The sequence below is a fragment of the Muntiacus reevesi genome, chromosome 9, assembly GCF_963930625.1.
Source record: "Muntiacus reevesi chromosome 9, mMunRee1.1, whole genome shotgun sequence".
Taxonomy (NCBI): domain Eukaryota; kingdom Metazoa; phylum Chordata; class Mammalia; order Artiodactyla; family Cervidae; genus Muntiacus; species Muntiacus reevesi.
The window spans coordinates 78,808,729-78,830,288 of record NC_089257.1 but is presented as its reverse complement, the minus strand read 5'-3'; the positions used below and the strand labels follow the sequence as shown (position 1 = coordinate 78,830,288).

General features: G+C 34.5%; 1 pseudogene; it reads left to right on the top strand.

Moving 5' to 3' along the window:
- Window positions 1-802: 802 nt before the first annotated feature.
- LOC136174018 (tRNA (guanine(37)-N1)-methyltransferase pseudogene) lies at window positions 803-2,292 on the top strand (annotated as a pseudogene).
- Window positions 2,293-21,560: the final 19,268 nt, after the last annotated feature.

Below are 21,560 nucleotides of genomic sequence, written 5' to 3'. Positions count from 1 at the left end.
ATCAGGCCCTAAAAAGAGTGTCACTCTGTTCTATGAAATGTTTAAGCCAGGCACTGACTTCTCTTTACTAGCTATGAAAGTCTTAGATGTCATCCTTTTCCAATATAAATATGCTTTGTCTGCACTGAAAATCTTCTGTTTAACATAGTGGCTTCATTTATTATTTTATCTAGATCTTCTGGATAACTTGCTGCAGTTCTACATCATCACTTGCTGCTTCACATTGCTCAAGACATTATGGAAATATCCTTTTTCCTTAAACCTCATGAACAAACATCTGCTAGCTTCAAATTTTTCTTCTTACCTCCCTCACATTTCTCAACCTTCATAGAATAGAAGAGAGTTAGTGCCTTGCTCTGAATTCAGCTTTGGCTTAAGGAAATGTTGTGATGGGTTTGATCCTACATCCAGACCTCTAAAATGTCTCCATATCAATCATCCATTTCCTTGTCTTATCATTCATGGGTGTACAGTGGGGTAGCACTTTTAATTTTACTCCAGAATTCTTCTTTTGTATTCACACCTTGGCTGATCGCTAGGCACAAGGTGCCTACCTAGGCCTATCTCAACTTTGTGCAAGCCTTCCTCACTAAGCTTAATCAAGTCTACCTTTGTAGCACATTTTGACCTTCTTCATCCAATTCCCCTTCCCTCACTTTCTGTCTCTACTAATGAAAAATCTGATCTCTTTTTCCATGAGTTTGTTTGTATGTCTTGTTGTTTGTTTTGAAGTATAATTGACCTACCATGCTGTACTAGTTCTTATTATACAACATGGTGAAGATCCGAGCTGCACCAGAGAATGAGGAGCTTACTGAAGCGATGTGGATTCTTAAGAAGACTTACCAAAGTGGAAAGATGAAGAATGACTGGGTGAGCATCACTGATTCTACTCCCTTGGGCATCACTGATAGAGAAGCTTAGCAGAGTAGCTAGTATTTTCTTGTTGGATCAAAGAGAAAGATTCTCAATCCTGCCTGAAATAGAGAGACTCTCAAATCATAGAGACTCTGAGTTGTTTTCCCCACACTCTAATGTTCAAGGAATGACAGAACTTGATAGAACAGCTTGTAAAAAGACAGGCACCATCCCAGAGATTAAAGTAGGAAAGAAATACTCAATAAACTTCTGTGATCCCTTAAAAGGGCAACACTGCAGCACCCTGGCCTAAAATGTGTGATTGAAGATCCAGAAGATGAAGAAGGTAGACTGTTTAGGTTGGATCCCTATAAAATGTTTACCGTTGATTCTTTGAGGAAGAAGAACTCAGTATTTTAAAGCAGCTAAATGTCAATCCACAGATATTGAAATATAATTTGGAACAAACTTATGGAAACTTTAAGTTAGAAAAAATCTTGAGAGCTATGCTTCCTGAAGTTCAAGATGTGACCTCAGGTTTTAGCAGAGTTGGGCACACTGCCCACCTGAAACTTTGACATCATCAACTACCTTACAAGCATTTAATTGGCCAAGTTATGATTGACAAAAATCCAGGAATCACTTCAGCAGTAAATAAAATCAATGATATTGATAAAACTTACTGAAATTTCCAAATGGAAATACTATCTGGAGAGGAGAATATGGTGACCAAGGTTTGAGAAAAGGATTACACCTATGAATTTGATTTTTCAAAAGTCTCCTGGAATCCTTGTCTCTCCACAGAACACAATCACATCACAGAACTTCTCAAACCTGGGGATGTCCCATTTGATGTTTTTACTGGGACTGGACCCTTGGCCATTCCAGCAGCAAAGAAAAATTGCACTGTGTTTGCTAGTGATGTCAATCCCGAATCTTGTAAATGGCTACTGCACAATTGTAAATTAGATAAAGTGGACCAAAAAGATAAAAGTCTTTAAGTTTGATGGGAAGGATTTCCTGCAAGGGCCAGTCAAAGAAGAGTTAATGCAGCAGCTGGGGCCACTGTCAAATGGAAGAAAACACTCTGTGCGCATTGTCATGAATTTGACAGCAAAGGCTATTGAGTTTCTCACCGCTTTCAAAGCATTCTTAGATGGCAGCCATGTGGCAGTGAGCTCCTTCCCATTGTGCACTGTTAACAGCTTTTCCAAAGATGCTAATCCAGCTGAGGATGTTTCAGAAACAAGCTGGAACTGTATTAGACATCTCCTAAGAAGCTTGCAGTTCAGTTCACTTAGTGACCCTAATAAGGTAATGTTATGCATCACTTTTCGGATTTCTGCTGCTGTACTTTATAAGAACCAGATTGTAAATCAAGACAATCATGAAGATTCACCTCTTAAATGCCAGAGGGCAGATAAAGACTTTTAATAAGAAAAAGCACAAATTGCTTCAGTCACTTAATTGGAAATAGTTTCTCCATCTTCCCACTAGACCTTTGTGATAGTGAACTATCATTTGTACGATTTCTAATATTTTAGCATTCAGCTACTTTAGTATTGAACCCTTTTATTCTACCCTCGCTGGCTTCCCATACATACAGCATGTTGTTATTTACTATGCATTTTCTAAATGATCACTAACATAAATCTAGTTATATTATGTCACCACAAAGATACTATTACTTCATTCTTGACTATATTCTCCATTCTATTGTTTTATACTTGTGACTCATTTGTTTTGCAGTGGAAATCGATACCTCTTAATATTCCTTGCTTATTTCTTTCCTCTCTCCCACCAAGCACCACGGTAAACACGTGTTTTTTTTTTTTCTCTGTATCTGCGACTCTTCAGTTTTTTGTCGTTTAGATTACACGTTCATTTCCTCAGTTCAGTTCAGTTCAGTCTCTCAGTCGTGTCTGACTCTTTGTGACCCCATGAATCGCTGCACGCCAGGCCTCCCTGTCCATCACCAACTCCCGGAGTCCACCCAAACCCATGTCCACTGAGTCAGTGATGCCATCCAACCATCTCATCCTCTGTTGTCCCCTTCTCCTCCTGCCCTCAATCTTTCCCAGCATCAGGGTCTTTTCAAATGAGTCAGCTCTTCTCATCAGGTGGCCAAAGTATTGGAGCTTCAGCTTCAACATCAGTCCTTCCAATGAACACCCAGGACTGATATCCTTTAAGATGGACTGGTTGGATCTCCTTGCAGCCCAAGGGACTCTCAAGAGTCTGCTTCAACATCATAGTTCATTTCCTACTTTAGCTAAATACCCAAGAGGGTGTTTGCTGGACTATATGGTAAGAGTATGCTTTGTTTTGTGCATGAGCTCTTTGTGACCCCATGGACTGTGTAGCCCTCCAGACTCCTCTGTCCATGAAATTTTCCAGGCAAGAATACTGTAGCGGGTTGCCATTTCCTCCTCCAGGGGATCTTCCCAAACCAGGGATTGAACCTGAGTCTCTTGCATTGGTAGGTGAATTCTTTATCAGCCTGCCACCTGGGAAGCCCATGTTTAGTTTGTAAGAAAATTCCAAAATATTATCCATAGTGGATGTACCATTTTTTATTCCTACCAGCAATGGATTAACATTTCTATTCTTCTTCACATTGTTTTCTTATTTAGCAATATATTCTGAAATTATCCCATATCAGCTTTTAGCAACTTTTTTTTCTTATCTATTTTAACAGATTCATAATAGTTCACTGTATGTATGTACCATAGTTTATGTTTACTTAGCCAAACTAGTGCTTGTGTGCATTTGTGTGCTTGTGTGAGTCCTGCATGGCTGCTTCCAAAGTGGGGCTTCCCTGATAGCTTAAACTGTGAAGGATCTACCTGCAATGCAGGGAACCTGGGTTTGATTCCTGGCTGAACCTAAAGCCAGGAAGTAGATTGTAAAGATACTTATTTTGATATAGGATGAATTTGTTCACACACTCAAAGGCGACTTGAACCATGATGTCATTCTAAAAGATGTTTGCATATTTCCACTGGGTCTGACTCTATATTGCATCCTCTCCTATTGGAATATCTATAGGATTTGGTACTATTCCTTATTCAATTTCAGTTCTTATTAGCCCTTTTTACTCTAAGTAACTTATAATATTCTATGTATGGTTGAACATTGATGTTTCTGTAGATATTTCTGTTTCACTGAGATTATGTTGCTATTTTTTCCCTTATATTTGTTAGTGGCACAGCTTACATTATCTCTGTGATTTGGAGCCCTTAGCATTAGGTCGATCGTTTTCTTCTTTAAATTTTCTGTTTCTCTCTTTTTGCTAAGCAAATGGTAGATAATCTCTATAATTTTAACCAGAAAAAGCTTTTAAATTATATTTGAGTGCTGTCTCTTATCTTACAGAGTTTCCCTGGTAGCTCAGATTTTAAAGAATCTGCTCGCCATGAGGGAGATCTCGGTTCAGTCCCTGGGTTGGGAAGATCCCCTGGAGAAGGAAATGGCAACCCACTCCAATATTCTTGACTGGAGAATCCCATGGACAGAGGAAGCTGGTGGATTGCCTTACATATGAATTATTTTTGTACACTTTGGAAGGTGATTGTAAGGTAGCATAAGTCCTTCTTTTTTCTTTTTTGTATCTGAGCAAGTCTGTATTAGTTGCTCAGTCATGTCCGACTCTTCGTGATCCCATGGACTATAGCCCACCAGGCTCCTCTGTTTGGTTTATCTTATTTGTTGCTGCCTTTTCTTGTGTTGGGCTAAAGGAATCTATGTGTAAAATAGACACTTCTTCGAAGTTAAACAATATTGGAAATACTAAATAATGCTATTTTTCCTTATAGTATATTGGACAGAGTGGGATACCAAAGTATATGAAGTCATCTTTTCTTCCTGTTTTTTCACTTTTATTTTTCTTTCATGTATGTAGAAGATATTAAGAAGAGGTGGCAAGAATACACAGAAGAACTGTACAAAAAAGATCTTCACAACCCAGATAACCACAGTGGCGTGGTCACTCACCTAGAGCCAGACATCCTGGAATGTGAAGTTAAGTGGGCTTCAGGAAGCATCACTATGAACAAAGTTAGTGGAGGTGGTGGAATACCAGTTGAGATATTTCAAATATTAAAAGATGATGCTGTGAAAGTGCTGCACTCAATATGCCAGTGAATTTGGAAAACTCAGCAGTGGCCATAGTACTGGAAAATGTCAGTTTTCATTCCAATCCCAAAGAAAGGCTATGCCAAAAAATGCTCAAAATACCGCACAATTACACTCATCTCACACACTAGTAAAATAATACTCAAAATTCTCCAAGGCAGGCTTCAACAGTACATGAACCATGAAATTCCAGATGTTCAAGCTGGGTTTAGAAAAGACAGAGGAACCAGAGATCAAATTGCGAACATCTATTGGATCATTGAAAAAGCGAGAGTTCTAGAAAAACATCAACCTCTGCTTTATTTCCCAAATTGGGAAAGAAGTACATCAAGGCTTTACATTGTCACACTGCTTATTTAACTTACATGCAGAGTACATCATGAGAAATGCTGGGCTGGATGAAGCACAAGCTGGAATCAAGATTGCTGGGAGAAATACCGATAACCTCACATATGCAGATGACCCCACCCTAATGGCAGAAAGCAAAGAGAAACAAAAGAGCCTCTTGATGAAAATGAAAGAGGAGAGTGAAAAAGTTGGCTTAACAACATTCAGAAAATTAAGATTATGGCATCCTATCCCATCTCTTCATGGCAAATAGATGAGGAAACAATGCAAACAGTGACATACCTTAATTTGGGGGACTCCAAAATCACTGCAGATGATGAAATTAAAAGACACTTGCTCCTTGGGAGAAAAGTTATGACCAACATAGACAGCATATTAAAAAGCAGAGACATGATTTTGCCAGCAAAGGTCCATCTAGTCAAAGCTATGGTTTTTCCCGTAGTCATGCATGGATGTGAGATTTGAAGTATAAAGAAAGCTGAGCACTGAAGAATTGATGCTTTTGAACTGTGGTGTTGGAGAAGACTCTTGAGATTCCCTTGGACTACAAGGAGATCCAACCAGTCCATCTTAAAAGAAATCAATCCTAAATATTCATTGAAAGGACTGATGCTGAAGCTGAAACTCCAATACTTGACCACCTGATGCAAAGAACTGACTCATTTGAAAAGACCCTGATACCGGAAAGATTGAAAGTGGGAGGAGAAGGGGATGACAGAAGATGAGATGGTTGGATGGTATCAGCGTTTCAATGGACATGAGTTTGGGTAAACTCCAGGAGTTGGTGATGGACAGGGAGGCCTGTCATGCTGCAGTCCATGGGGTCACAAAGAGTTGAACACGACTGAGCGATTGAACTGAATTGAACTGAGCTAATGTATTCTTTAAGTGTTTATTCTTCAAAATATATACAATGTACAAGGTACTGTGTAGGATGCCTCTATTAGGTAATTCTTATATATATTTTGAACACCCATGTTAGATCATATTTTCAGCATTGAATGAAAGAAATTTGCAGCATTCTGTTTCTTAGATAGATTTGAATTTACAGTATAACAAATCATAGTTTAATATCTATCTCAATGAATTTACAGACTTTGAAATTACAACAGAATTTTTATTTGATGTTATAATGTAGAAGGGCACATGAATTATTTGCCTGGTTTTTTTTTTTTAATATATATACCTCTCATAAAATGTGGAAATTTTACTTCAGTGGAAATTTACTGTATGATGGAAATGTATTTCCTCTGATCAAGTACTGATAATCAAGTCCAAGGAGGCTTGCTTCAATTTTCATTTATTTTCCTGTCATTCATAGAAGAAAATAAAAAAAGAAAAAAAATAAGCAAAGGACCATTAAATAAAAACACATTTCATTGAAAATATGTGCTTGAGATGGATTATCTGATCTACGACTTGAAATTCTGCATATTATTACATTACTAGGCTCCAAAATCTCAATAAGTAACTTTTCCACTAAATGCATACTGAAATATAAAATCTTTAAAGAAAATAGGGGATACTACACTGAGTCAGAAAAAATAGTTCAGTGAAGCTTGAATATTCTCCTTCTGACCAGGACAGTAAGGTAATTTTTGCCAAAGCATGACCAGTTTTTTCTCAAGGAATATTACTTTAAATTGTCAAAACTTTACCACCAAAAATGAATTCATTACTTCACACATTTATTTATCACAAGACATGCATTTAGCACCCAAGATGTGCAGAACTCCAAATTAATTGTTACAGTGGGTGCATACCAGGTCCCTCTTGGCAAAAACAATATGGGAAAGCTTCTATCAATAGCTTGTACCTACAGCATATTATCCCAATACAGTGGGGATGATGATGGTAGTAGAAGATTATAGTTTGCAACAGTGATAGAACAATCATAAAATTCCCCTGAAATTGTGTAAGATAAAAGAGTAGTGTACAATGGCATATTGAACTTTGGATATATAACCAGATTGAATTGGGGTTTAACACCTCGATCTTACTGTGTACCCTTGAGCCATTGATATACTTCTCCTAGCTTAACTTCCTTTGCATGTAATGTCAAATAAGCACATTTCTACTCCAAAATAAGTTAGACAATGATGATTAGAGATTCTGACATTACTTTTGATTCAGTTCTGGTGACACTGCTATCATATGTTCATAGTTATCATCACTTATCTCAGCCACCTCATTTTTCTCTCTTCACATTAACATACATCAAACATTTCTTACTTAATTAAAGACTCTTTTATTTTTATAATATTAATTCATAACTCATCACAAGCATATATATTTGTATATACATGTATGTGTATATATATATGTTAAATCAGGGGACCACGACCTCTGAGATCTAATGACTGATAATGTGAGGTGGAATTGATGGAATAATAATAGAAGTAAAGTACACAATATATGGAATGTGCTTGAATCATTCCAACATCATCCCCCTACCCTGATCCACAGAAAAATTGTCTTCCACAAAACCTGGTGCCAAAATGTTTGGGAACTGCTGTGTTAAATCATCAGTTAAGAAGTTAAGACACATCACCACATACATATGAAAACATCTCACATTCTACATGTAGTTTTCAATCTTAAGTAATTGTATCTATAACCTCTCATCATTTAAAATTTAAAACCAGTAAAATTTCCATGGACCAAAATAACTAGATCAAACATAATTACATTTACGTACCTAATTATCCAACTAAAGATTTCAAAAATGTAATTTAATCTTCAAAATGACTCCCACCATCAAATCACCATCATGGCCCACTGACACATTTCAAGTACCAATCTAAAATTCTATTTTTTTTTACATTTCTCACAACATTTTCAAAAGAATTCTTATTTTTGAGATATTTAATTATTATTCTATTTATAATACCCTTTCTGTTTAGTCAGTTTGTGAATATTCCTATATAACTTTAATTTACATAAAACAAACACAATGCTGTGTGCTAAGATGCTCAGTTGTGTCCGATTCTTTGAAATCCTTGAGACTCTAGCCCCTCAGTCTCTTCTGTGGAAGAGACTTTTCAGACAAGAATACTGGAGTGGGTTGCCATTTCAAACACTCTATAGGCCGTCCAACATTGTAGATATACATCTGACAATATATCTTGCTTACTTCCAATATGCTATATATGATGCTGAATTATAGACAGCCTTAGTGGAGATTATGTAGCAAGGGTTGGTGCATCAAGTCAAACTCTGAACCATTTGTATTCTAATATCCTTTAGTCTAAATAAGATGATAATTTTTATCTTGGGACAAGAGAGAACAGCATAGAGATTCCCTACACTTTAGGAAACTGCATCTTGGAACCATAAAGTAGATAGAACTCAATTTATTTCATATATATATTGCCTTATATATCTTTTTAGTGTCTAATTTCAATGAAAATTCTTTGAACATATTAATGGTCAGTCAATACTACAATGTTTGTGATGAAAAATAACAGCTTCTCTGCTTCACCTTTTTTTTTAACTTCATTCTCATCAGAGCAAACCAAACTTTAATCTCTTTCAAGTAATTATTTTAGAATTTATATGCATGCCTCTAAGAAACATGTTAATGTTGCCTCTCTAGAGTTTTTAGTTTTAGGCATGAAAGCATGAATTAATCACTTCGGTGTAGAACATGGGTATTTTGCTATCCTTCCACAGGCACATTCCTCTTTCAAACTTACTCATCAACTTACGTGCTCTTCTCATTCACCTATTCTTGAAACCTGGTCATGTTGTAATTTTGGTGAGAACACCATTCATTGTTTGCTTTGACATGATGCTCCAAATCATATTCAAATCTGAGCTATTTTTAAAAAATCATAATTAACTTTCCTTCTTACACAACCCTTTGTTTTCCTGGAAATCAGTCATTCGTGTGACATACAATTTTCATTAAAAAAAAAAAAAAAAAAAAAAAACTCTTACCAGTTATCTAAATATTCTCTTGAAGTTTAGACATACCATGTAAGTTCACTAGCTAACATTCCTAAGAAAGTCCTTTCCAGAGCCCATTTTCCTACACCAATCAAATTTGACTGTCTTCTCCATCTGTTGTACCATGGATCCTCCTTTGCCATAATCTAGACAATTCCTCTACCTATCTTGATTTTTGCATCTTTTGTTTCTGTCATATGTATTTTCTTTTTTTTATCTTACTTGTTTGGTAGAGTACTATCCTCCAATGGCTCTCTTTCTTTTCCTTCAAAATCTGGTGTGTGTTGACACTACTTTTCGTCAGAAATAGAATTCCTGACTGTAAATCTTTTCTTCAGAATTTTGAAGGAAGTGTCACATAGCATTTCTTTTCCAGTCTTGCCATGAAAATGAAGTCATTCTTGGTACTGAGTTATTATATCTAGGTTTATTTCATGTCCCCATTTGCCAGAGACAGCCTCCTTCTATGTCTGTTTTTACAATGTAATTATTAATAGTACCCCTTGATGTTAAAAAGGTTACGGTTCATATAATAAATTTTATAGTTTTTATGTTTATATTAGCACTTTTACTAATCTTTAAAATCATTCTCATTTTATCTCTGTCCTATATTTTTGGCAGTTCTGTGATGATACAATCTGTTTTCATTCACTGTCAGTATTGTCTTTCCCTCTTAAGAAATGCTCTTGCATATTTCAAGGATAATTTTTCCCCTAGGTTTCATTTTCTATTTATGAAATTCTCTTATTCCTAATAGGATTTGTCTTCTAATTTTTCTGCTTTCTCTCCAATTTCTGTTTTTTGTTTTAAGTTATTTTCTGGGCGATAAACAACTTCATTTTCACAATCTTTTCATGAGTCCTCTCTTTATCATGTTTTTTAATGTTCAAGAGCAAAGAGCCCTTATTTCTGTTTCCTTAATTTGTATACTATACTTGTTCAATGGTTGCAATAACTTATTTATTTAACTGAATTGAGTTTGTAATTAAAATTTTTTGATGATATTTTTAACCCTCCAAGATTGCTTTCCTGAAAATTGCACATTTTCTGTTTTACTTTATAATAATCTCTTTTAATGTAAAAGATTTTTCTTGTTTTTCAGTCACTAACCTTTGACTGATTCCCTGAATTCAGTTACTGAAGAGTAAAAACTTATTACAAGTTCTAAATGTTTGAGGGTAATGTATAGACTGGGACCTCCCTGGCAGGGTGACTTTCCTGGTCCTTAACTTTACAAAACTCCCACATCACTTTTTCCTTATGTTATTATAAGACATTGAGTATAGTTCCTTGTGCTATACTGTTCATCCCTGCCGTTTGCCTATTTTATATATAGCAGTATGTATATGTTAATCCTAAACTCTTACTTTATCTTCCTCCCCTCTTTGATAACTGTAAATTTGTTTTCTATCCCTGTGAGTCTATTTCTGCTTTGTAAGAGGTTCATTTGTATCATTTTTTTTTTAATTCGTTAAATAAGTGATATATATTTATATTTGTTTTTCTCTAACCTACTTCATTTAATGTGATAATCTCTAGGTCCATCCATGTTGTTGCAAATGGCATTATTTCTTTTTTTATGGTTCAGTAATATTCTTCCATATAAATACGATACCTTCTTTATCCATTCGTCTATCGATAGATGTTTAGTTTGCTTTTGTGTCTTGGCTTATTGCAAATAGTGCTGCTATGACAACTTAGGTGGATGTATCTTTTTGAATTTGTGTTTTCTTTGGTTATATGACCAAAAGTGGGACTAGCAGATTCATATGGTAATCCTATTTTCAGTTTTTTAAAGAATCTCCATACTGTTATCCATAATGGCTGCAAAAATTTACGTCTCCAGCAATAACGTAGGAGTGTTCTTTTTCTTCACATCCTCTCCAGTATTCCTCATGTAGGTATTTTGATGATGGTCATTCCGACTGGTGTGAGGGGATACCTCACCGTAGTTTTGATATGCATTTCTCTAATAATCAGCAACATTGAGCATCTTTTCATGTACCTGCTGTCTATACATATGTCTTCTTTAGATGAATGTCTATTTATGTCTTTGCTCAGTTTGTGATTGGGCTGTTTTTATTGATATTGAGTTTCATGTGCTTTCTGTACATTTTGGAAATCAATCCATTTTCAGTAGCCTTGTTTGAAAATATAGTCTCCTAATCCGTAAGTTGTCCTTTCATTTTCTTTATGGTTTCCTTTGCTGTGCAAATGCTTTTAAGTTTAATTAGGTCCATTTTTTTTTTTTTGGTTGCTATTGTCATTTTTAATTTGCTTACTTTTACTTTTTATTTTATATTGGAGTGTAGTTGATTAAAAATGTAGTTTCAGGTTTACTAAAATTGATTCAGTTATACATATACTTGCATCTTTTTTTTTTTAAATTATTTTCCCATGCATGTTGTTACATAATATTGAGCAGAGTTCCCTATGCTATACAGTAGGTCCTTGTTGATTATTCATTTTAAATATAACGCGGTGTACATGTCAATTCCAAATTCCCTAACTATTCCTTCCTCCCACCTTTCACCACTGGTAATCCTAAATTCATTCTCTAAATTTGTGAGTCTGTTTCTGTTTTGTAAATAAGTTCATCTGTACTTTTTAAGATCCTTTATATAAGTAGTATTTTTGTTTTTATTTCCATTATCCAGGAGATGGATCCAAAAAATATTGCTGTAATTTATGTCAGTGTTCTGCTTATGTTTTCCTCTAGGGCTTTTATAATAACTGGTTTTATACCTACATCTTTAATCCATTTTGAGTTTATTTTTGTATATGGTGTTAGACTAATTTCATTGTTTTATAAATAACTATCCAGTTTTCCCAACACCACTTATTGAAGAAACTTTTTTCTCCATTGTATATTCTTGATCCTTTGTTGTAAATTAATTGAGAATTAGTGTGTGAGTTTATTTCTGGGTGTTCTATCCTGTTCTGTTGACTTATATTTCTGTTTTTGTACAAGTACCATACTATTTTGATTACTGTTACTTTGTAGTATTGGTTGACGTCTTGAATACCCATTCTGCTGATGATCAAAAATCTAATTCTCATGATTCCTAGTAAATTCAATTAATTTAGAGTTTTCTCAATCAATTCTAAAGGTAATTACAATTCCTTCTTTCTTTCTGGTCTTCGACACATGAAGATATTTGCTAATAATCACAATTTCAAGAAGTCTCTAAACCTGGAAACTATTAGAACCACATTTCTGGCACTATTAACTACACATAAAAGTGGTACAGTAGCCTAAAGGAGACTATATGTCTGTGCTGTGTTATGCTGTATTGAGTCATTCAGTCTTGTCCGACTCTTCGTGACCACATGAACTGTAGCCCACCAGGCTCCTCCAGGCAAGAATACTGGAGTGGGTTGCCATGCCCTTCTCCAGGGGATCTTCCCAACCCAGGGATTGAACCCAGGTCTCCTGCATTGCAGGTGGATTCTTTACCAGCTCAGCTACCCGGGAAGCTTGACTATATGCTTAAAACTATACGTAGTACTTACAATATATGCTTTTCATGTCATGCTTAGATGAGATGAGAATATTGGTAGAATTCCTGCAACATTTACCAATTCCCCACTTGGTAAGCACATAATCTACTCGATATCAGATTCTGTTATCTATGGTGTTCCTAATTATTTTACTCTGTTAAATTTCTATAGGCCAGATATTTTTATTTAGCTAAGAAGAGAAGGAAGAGGGAATTAATATAGATTCTTTCCTTAATAGGCAGTTTTTGCAGTATATTACTTAAATTGAAAGCCAAGATGAAACATTTTATTCCAACTGTTCTGCCTCCCTATTATGTCTCCAAGATAAACATTAATTTAAATAGGAAAGAGTTTATAAAAATATACAATATAAGTGCATAATACAATGCTATATAAAATTATATAAAAATTATATGTAATACAAATATATAATATATAATATAAATTTAATCAAAAAAATTATAGCTAACTGCATTTAAGCTTCACTTGCCCTACCTAAACACTTACATAGTAATTTGTATATGATTGATATAAATTTATGTGAAATAATTTTAATTTAATTTAACATCACTGGCAATATTATATCATTACTTATTTTTATTTTCTATTACCAAAATTTAGTAAATAATTTTATTATGCAAATTGTATCCATTATTCTTGTGGAACTCTCCAAGGGTTTTATTAGCACAAATTTCTAGATGTAAAGCTACTGAATTAAAAGTGAAGAATATATCATTTTCTTCTTGAGATGACAAAATGATTTCAAGACAGGTGTAACTAATTTACATTGTAAGCAATTTAAGAGGATACTATTTTTTTTTTAACAACTCCTCACAAAAACTTGTAAAAGTAAGGAAGATAATCTCATCAATTTGAATACTTTCCTTACTTCAGAAAATTTGCTAATAACTGTGATAAAAACAAATTAGATATAGTGGTGGGAGGTTGAAAAATACAAAGCCAGCAGAAATCCTTGTGAGTGAGGCATAATATGAATGAAATCAGAACAGACCACTCCAATCACAGTACAATAAACAAGGAAAAATAAATATAGGTATATTATTCTTTGGATATTTGCTCATGAGATTTAGTGATAAGGACAGAGATTCTTTTACAGGTTTTCTCTAGACTGAATTTGGTAGATGAAGTTGTGTCTGATCTATTTGATATTTAAAAAGCTTAATCTTTGCCACCTTAACAATATAATAATGGCAGATGAGATTGATTTTTAATTATCAGCAATCCATCTAAGTGAAGAGAAAACACTCTATGAAGTATCTGAGAAAATTTTAAAATGCCATGAGGAGTGTCTGGAGCAGAATGTCATAAAAAAAACTTTAATAACTCTGAGTCTATCTCATATTCCTTATGTTTTTTTCATTAGTCCAATAATAAAAGATCATCAATTCCAGGACAACAATGTCAAAAATTAAATACAGAAGAGAATTGATTCCTAAGCAAGGGTATAACCTAGCATGGTCTTATAGTCTAACCACAAAACCTGGATTCTAACTAGCAGTAAAAATACCTAAGAAAAATCCAAAATATTATGTGCCAAGTGCTGTTTTTAGTGCTTTACATGTGATTAAATCTATTAACTTTCAAGATAGCCCTATGAGGTATGTGTAAGTATCACATTTATTTTATAGATGATGAAAATAATCAGAGAGTTAAGTAACTTGCCTAAATTCAAAGATCTGTTGAAAATCCAAAAAGACTAGATTATTTGCTCAAAGTAATATGTTATATTGGCTTAGTGTGATGATATTGAAAAAACAGAACATTGAACACCAAACAATTTTATAGATTTATCTATAATTTCCCACTTAGATTAGCCTGTATATTTCTCACTAGAATAATGACTACACTTTCTAGTAAAATCTATTGACATAGTCATATTGGCATACAGGTCTGCAAAATTATCTGTCTGGACAGACTACCTTCACAAACAAATGTAGCTTTAACAAGTAACACTCATTTGCTAGGGACTGAACTAAGACTAGAGGAAATTTCTAATATGAATTACAGAGCTCATCTGAGGCCAGCACTATGCAATTTTAAATTTGAATCCTCAACTATTCATAGAAAGAAAGCAACAATTGTGAAGGAACATTTAGGAAAATTTATTAGATTTTTTAAAGATGTATAAACACTAGTACTGCTATTCAGGTTAACTCTTTTTATAAAAATAAACTGATGTATTCATTTTGCATTTTGTAAATTGCTCTGAATAAATCAAAATTAAGCATACTTAACTAACTAGCCCCTAAAAATATGAGAATTGGTAGGAACAGTTCACCTAGAATCGAGAAAGATTGCTTCTGTAAATCTGTGTAAACTTGACTTGAGATGGTACATTTGGTCAATGCTTGTCCTTAAAGAGACTCCATTTCCCAGATTAAAAGAGCCTAGGTCAGATATAATTTGTGAGAGTGACCTAGAAATATGACATATCAGACTAAACAAAAATAGGATTAATTCTTTCATGAAAGCATTATGAAATGAATCCCATTGGTTGAATTCTACTAATAAGTAGAGGACCCACCAGTGAAGCTAATGATAGAAAACCATTGAAAAATAGTGTATTACACTTGCATACTAATCTCTGAAGACTAAGTTATTTTTCAGGGTATCCAGAAGATCTTTATATATATATATTTTTTTTCCTCTAAAGGAATGGCTAAATATAAAGAATTTGCAAATCATATGCTTCTGGGCACCCTTGAGCTTTATTAATAATCAGGAAATAAATGAAGAAGAAAGGATAAGTACTGAGGTCTGTTCTCATAAGATATATCCTTCTAACTAGACCCTAGACTTTCAAAGAAATCCAACAAAATAATAGAGTTGTCCTTAAAATGCAGAGCTGACTTCATACCATAGCTGAAGTTGTTGAGAATAACCACTATTCCAAATTCTCCTTGGCTTGAATGATGAAGAAAATGATCAGATGAGTAATGAGATTATTTGTTTTTATCTGGCCATGTGAAAGTTAAAGGTGATCTTACTTTCAGAAGCAATGCTCAAGGCAGATTGGATATACCTAGTCTCAGAAGTATATATTTATAATACCCCTGTGTCTTGTAAAGCAGTCTTTCTGCTTAGTCTAGGTCACCACACAATTGTCCTTCCTATTTACACTCTTCCTTAAGTCTTTCATTTCAGCTCTTTGCAGATTTAATTTCAAATAAAATGTTCATAAACAATAGTTTAATTGAAAGTGAAAGGCAAAATTTCTCATGTTTGATATTGCCAAATTACACAAGAGAATGCTAAAATAACTGCACTTTGCTGAAAGAGTCACTTTTGGCTTTTAGAAGACTAATCATATAGCTTGATGAGAATTGTTGGCAAGCATATCACACCAATGTCATAATTCAAAAGTACACCCTGTTAAAACTATTTAAAATAAAGAACAGGCCCTAACATTAATGGTGTTATTTGCTATATTTCACATTCATACATTATCAACTAATGTTAAAAAAAAAAAATTCCTAAGCATTTATGCCTATAAAATTGAATATCTAAGTATTTTTTTAAATATGCATTTCCTGTTAAGCAAAAATTAACATAGTGTCTTGTGTTACCATATCCTTCCAATGCAAGGAAATTTAGATCCCATTTCTAATTAAATCCATGCAACAGTTTCACAGGGTAGATATTATTATCCTCATGGTACAGTTGACGAAAATGAAACACAGAGGCCAATGTGCCATGATTCAAATAGTAATAGTGGTCAAAATCCTTATCCCATGTTACATTAACCTAGGTTGAAAGAATTTGCTTAAAAATACTGTGATTTAATTATTCTACTTAGTAGTATATGTACCACATACTATGTAGTATAAAGTAGTGTAAAGTCTTTATGCATAAATGATTCTGTGTGTTAGTCACTCAGCCCTGACTCTGCGACCCCATGGACTGTAGTTTGTCAAGCTCCTGTGTCCATGGGACTTTCCAGGCAAGAATACTGGTGTGGGTTGCTGTTCCCTTCTCCAGGCGATCTTCCTGACTCAAGAATCAAACCCAGGAATTACTCATTGCAGGCAGATTGTTTACAGTCTGAGCCACCAGAACAGCCCTATAAGTGAATACCACTTAATAATTTATTTTGCTCTATCTGATGTGACAATCATCTTGATAAATGTTATGCTATGTACCTTATATTTATTTCAAGCAAAATAACAGACATTGGGAAGAAAATGACTTTTAGATTAGTGATGAAGTGTAAATTTTAAATAAAGGTAGGGTGAGAGTGAAAAAGTTGGCTTGAAGCTTAACATTCAGAAAACTAAGATCATGGTGTCTGGTCCCATCACCTCATGGGAAATAGATGGGGAGACAGTGGAAACAGTGTTAAGACTTTATTTCTGGGGGCTCCAGAATCACTGCAGATGGTGACTGCAGCCATGAAATCAAGAGACGCTTACTCCTTGGAAGGAAAGTTATGACCAACCTAGATAGCATATTAAAAAGCAGAGACATTACTTTGCCAACAAAGGTCCATCTGGTCAAGGCTATGGTTTCTCCAGTGGTCATGTATGGATGTGAGAGTTGGACTGTGAAGAAAGCTGAGCGCTGAAAAACTGATGCTTTTGAAGTTTGGTGTTGGAGAAGACTCTTGAGAGTCCCTTGGACTGCAAGGAGATCCAACCAGTCCATCCTGAAGGAGATCAGTCCTGGGTGTTCATTGGGAGGAATAATGCTGAAGCTGAAACTCCAATACTTTGGTCACCTCATGCGAAGAGTTAGCTCATTGGAAAAGACCCTGATGCTGGGAGGGATTGGGGGCAGGAGGAGAAGGGAATGACAGAGGCTGAGATGGCTGGATGGCATCACTGACTCGATGGGCATAAGTTTGAGTAAGCTCTGCGAGTTGGTGATGGGTAGGGATGCCTGGCGTGCTGCGATTCATGGGGTCGCAAAGAGTCGGACACGACTGAGCGACTGAACTGAACTGACTGAACTGAAGGCATTTTTAGCTTGATAAAGTCTTATAATGTGGTATAATTAACATAATTTTCTAGTATGGTTTCCTTTCAATGGTTTCATGACGTGAATAATTTAGCTATCACTCTATGCAGATACTCATGAATTATTGATCTAGTTTCTGTTTAATCAAAATGATTTGCTCCAGTTTTTCTTAGATGGCATTTATTATGTAGAAATACAAAGAACTCGATTATTTATGAATTAGAATGATGCTTTAAAAATATACCAAAATTCTTTAAAAAAAATTCAAGCAATGTTCAGTTTCATGAGCATTATTTAACTTCTAAAATTATGTATTATTCATCTTTATTTGACATAGTTTGTAGGTTAAAACAACACAATGACTATAGAACAAGAGAAGATTTGACTACTGAATGACATGAATTATACTCAGATTATCAGGTAAAACTTTCTCAGGCCTAACTTCCAGTTCATCTGTATATAAAATCTAAGGTAGAGTGCAATGAGTCAGTATAATGGAGATTACTATTGGTTAAAGCAAAATATACAAATGTTAAAGTTGAACTCATAAAATGTTAACTGAGCCTGAGCCATAAACCTATTTTGGAAATGCAAAAATTGGTTTTCCTGTAAACTTTTGTTCCACATGAAGTCCTCAAGAATATTCAAGGACAAAAATGTTTCTCTTTAATTTAAAAGGCTATTTTTATATGCATGTGAAACACTTCATGCAGCTTTTCTGCCTAATTCAATCCCTCAGTATGCTGCAAAGTCAGTTTGAAAATCTTTGTTTCTTCATATCACACTGAAGGTTGTTTTAAAGAAAAATGCCCTGCAAAGAAAATTTGAGTATGTGGGAGAAAAGGAAAACACTGATTAGTTGGTTGGATAAGAAATAAATGTGACATACTGTTCTTTCTTCTTATTTTGATGGAAAAAGATGAATATATGATGCTTCTTTTCCTTTCAGAGCAATGCCATGTACTATCAACAAATACCAGCATGTGTATTGCTGCTCAAAAACACATTTAGTGAAGGATCACAAGTTCCCTCCTATTTATTGATGTGATAAAAATAACTTCTAAATAATAGCTCAGTGAAGAGAGTCAGGAAGTATTAGGTCTGAGCCTTTGATTTGAAAAATATTAAATGATGAAAATAGAGTAGAGGAGAATGAAGATGCCAGGGAAGCATGTAAGGAGCGAGGAACAGAGTACACACTATAGCTGGTTCTCTTTCTAAGGAAGAGAATTTATTGCCTTTATGAACACACTCTTTGGCAAACTATCTTTTATTACACACCTATTATCCAAAATATGATTTATGATAATCATCATGTTTAATCCTTATAACAAAAATGTTTATCACATAGAAGCACTGACAACTAAAAATTAAGTAATTTACTCCAGATTACAGAATCTGGATGCAAACATACTTCCTAAACAATCTTTTCCCATTATATCAGTAAGTCTAGTTTTGGACTCTGTGTTTTCTGAGATGTAGATGCATTCACTTATTCTTCAGTCTTGTGTTTACATGCTAAAATTTGTGGCTTTCAATATCCTATCAAGTCTCAGCTCAAATGTTATGTTGTCAATGGAACACTGCTTGATACTTTGCAACTGAAAGAATTCTTTATCAGAACTCATGACTCAGTTAAGTTTCTCATTGCACCGCACTTTGTACTACAGTTAATTTTGCAAATATATGTACTAAATTGCAACTTGTTTGAGGGTTGTACTCATCTCTCATTTTTCAATTCTCTACATTTCTACAACTGTCAGATACACCATAATTACTGAGGAACTGACTCATTTTAGAATGAAAGGGCAAAAAAAATTGACAATGTGACAAATAAACCAGCTAACAAATTCTTTCAAATAGTTGATCTGATCACAACATCTTTAAAATTCAAAGTGGTATTTGATTTTGTAAGGAATTTCAGATTTTCAAGATTTTTGATAGCTTTGGTTTTGCATAGAATGTGTCTATTTGAATCAAGTATTTCCCTGGTACTATCAAATAGTTTTCACCATACTTAATCATCAAATAATAAAATTGCTTACATTTGTTAGTATTACAGAAGAATTTACAATTCTTATTTAATTACAATCTCAACAGAACATTTCTGAATGGTAAGCAAAAGTGACATTTGCCTACAGAATCATTATTTATATTGATTTAAATTTTTATATAGACAAAACAGAGTAAATAGACAATAAAATTACTGGAGTTGTCAAGTAAGTTTCATACAAATATTGTAAATATTTCAACTCAACTTAATTTGAAAGCTTTTGTATTTTAATAGTAATATGGAAACAGTTTTTATCTCAGAGTCATAGATTTTAAGTGCTTATGTATAAAATGTATTAATGATGACATATATTAAGAAACATTTAACTATAATGAATAGATTTTAATTTATAAGCAAATTATATTCCACTATATGAAAACAAAGAAAAGTTTGTTATTTATAAAATCAACCTTTCCTCTTGTTTGCCTCCACAGAACATAAGAATCTTTTATCTGGACATACTTCTCATGGAGTTCTCATGGCAAGAGTACTGGAGCCATTTGCCATTTCCTCCTCCAGTGGAAAATGTTTCATCAGAACTGTTTACTATGACCCATTTGTCTTGGGTGGCCCTGCACAGCATGCCTCAAAGGTTCTGAGTTACACAAGCCCTTTTGCCACAAGTCTATGACCTGTGAAGGGGATTGTCATGGTGAAGGGACTTGCATAATTCTGTGAAGTGCTGAGCCATGCCTTGCAGAGGCACCCAAGATAGACAGGTCAAAGTGTAGAGTTATGCAGAAGGAGATAGCAAACCACTCCCATCTTTTTGCCTTAAGTACCCCATTACCCCATTATCAGTATGAAAAGGCAAAAAGATATGATACTGGAAGATGAGATCCAGAGGTAGAAAGGTATCCAGTATGCTACTGGGGAAGAGAGGAGAGCAACTACTGATAGCTCCAGAAAGAATGAAGTGGCTAGGCCAAAGCATAAATGATGCTTTGTTCTGGATGTATCCAGTGGTGAAAGTAAAGTCTGAGGCTATAAAGAACAATATTGCATAGAAACCTGAAATATTGGTCCACAAATAAAGTTACATTGGACAAAGTCAAGCAGAAGAAAGTAAGATTGAACATTGATATCTTAGGAATCAGTGAACCAAAATGAACATGAATAGGTAAATTTAATTCAGATGACTATTATATCTACTACTGTGGGCAAGAATCCCTTAGAAGAAATGGAGTAGCCCTCATAGTCAATGAAAGTGTCTGAAATGCAGTACTTGGGTGCAACCTCAAAAAATACAGAAGGGTCTCATTTCATTTCCAAGGCAAACCACACAACATCACAGTGATCCAACTCATGCTGCAACCAACGATGCTGCAGAAGCTGAAATTGGTGGGTTTTATGAAGACATCCAACACCTTCTAGAACAACAACAAAAAGGAATGACATTTTCATCCTAGGGGATTGGAATGCAAATGTAAAAGGTGGAGAGATACCCTGAATAAGAGGCAAGTTGGGCCTTGGAGTACAAAATGAAGCAGGACAAAATCTAACAGAGTTTTGTCAAGAGAACACAATGGTCATAGCAAGCACTCTTTTCAAAAAACAGAAGAAACAACTTTACCCATGAGCATCACCAAATGGTCAATACTGAAATCAGATTGATTATAGATTGATTATATTCTTTGCAGCTGAAGATGGGGAAGCTCTATACAGTCAGCAGAAACAAGACCTGGAACTGATTGTGGCTTAGATCATTAGTTCCTTATTGCAAAATTCAGGTTTAAATAGAAGA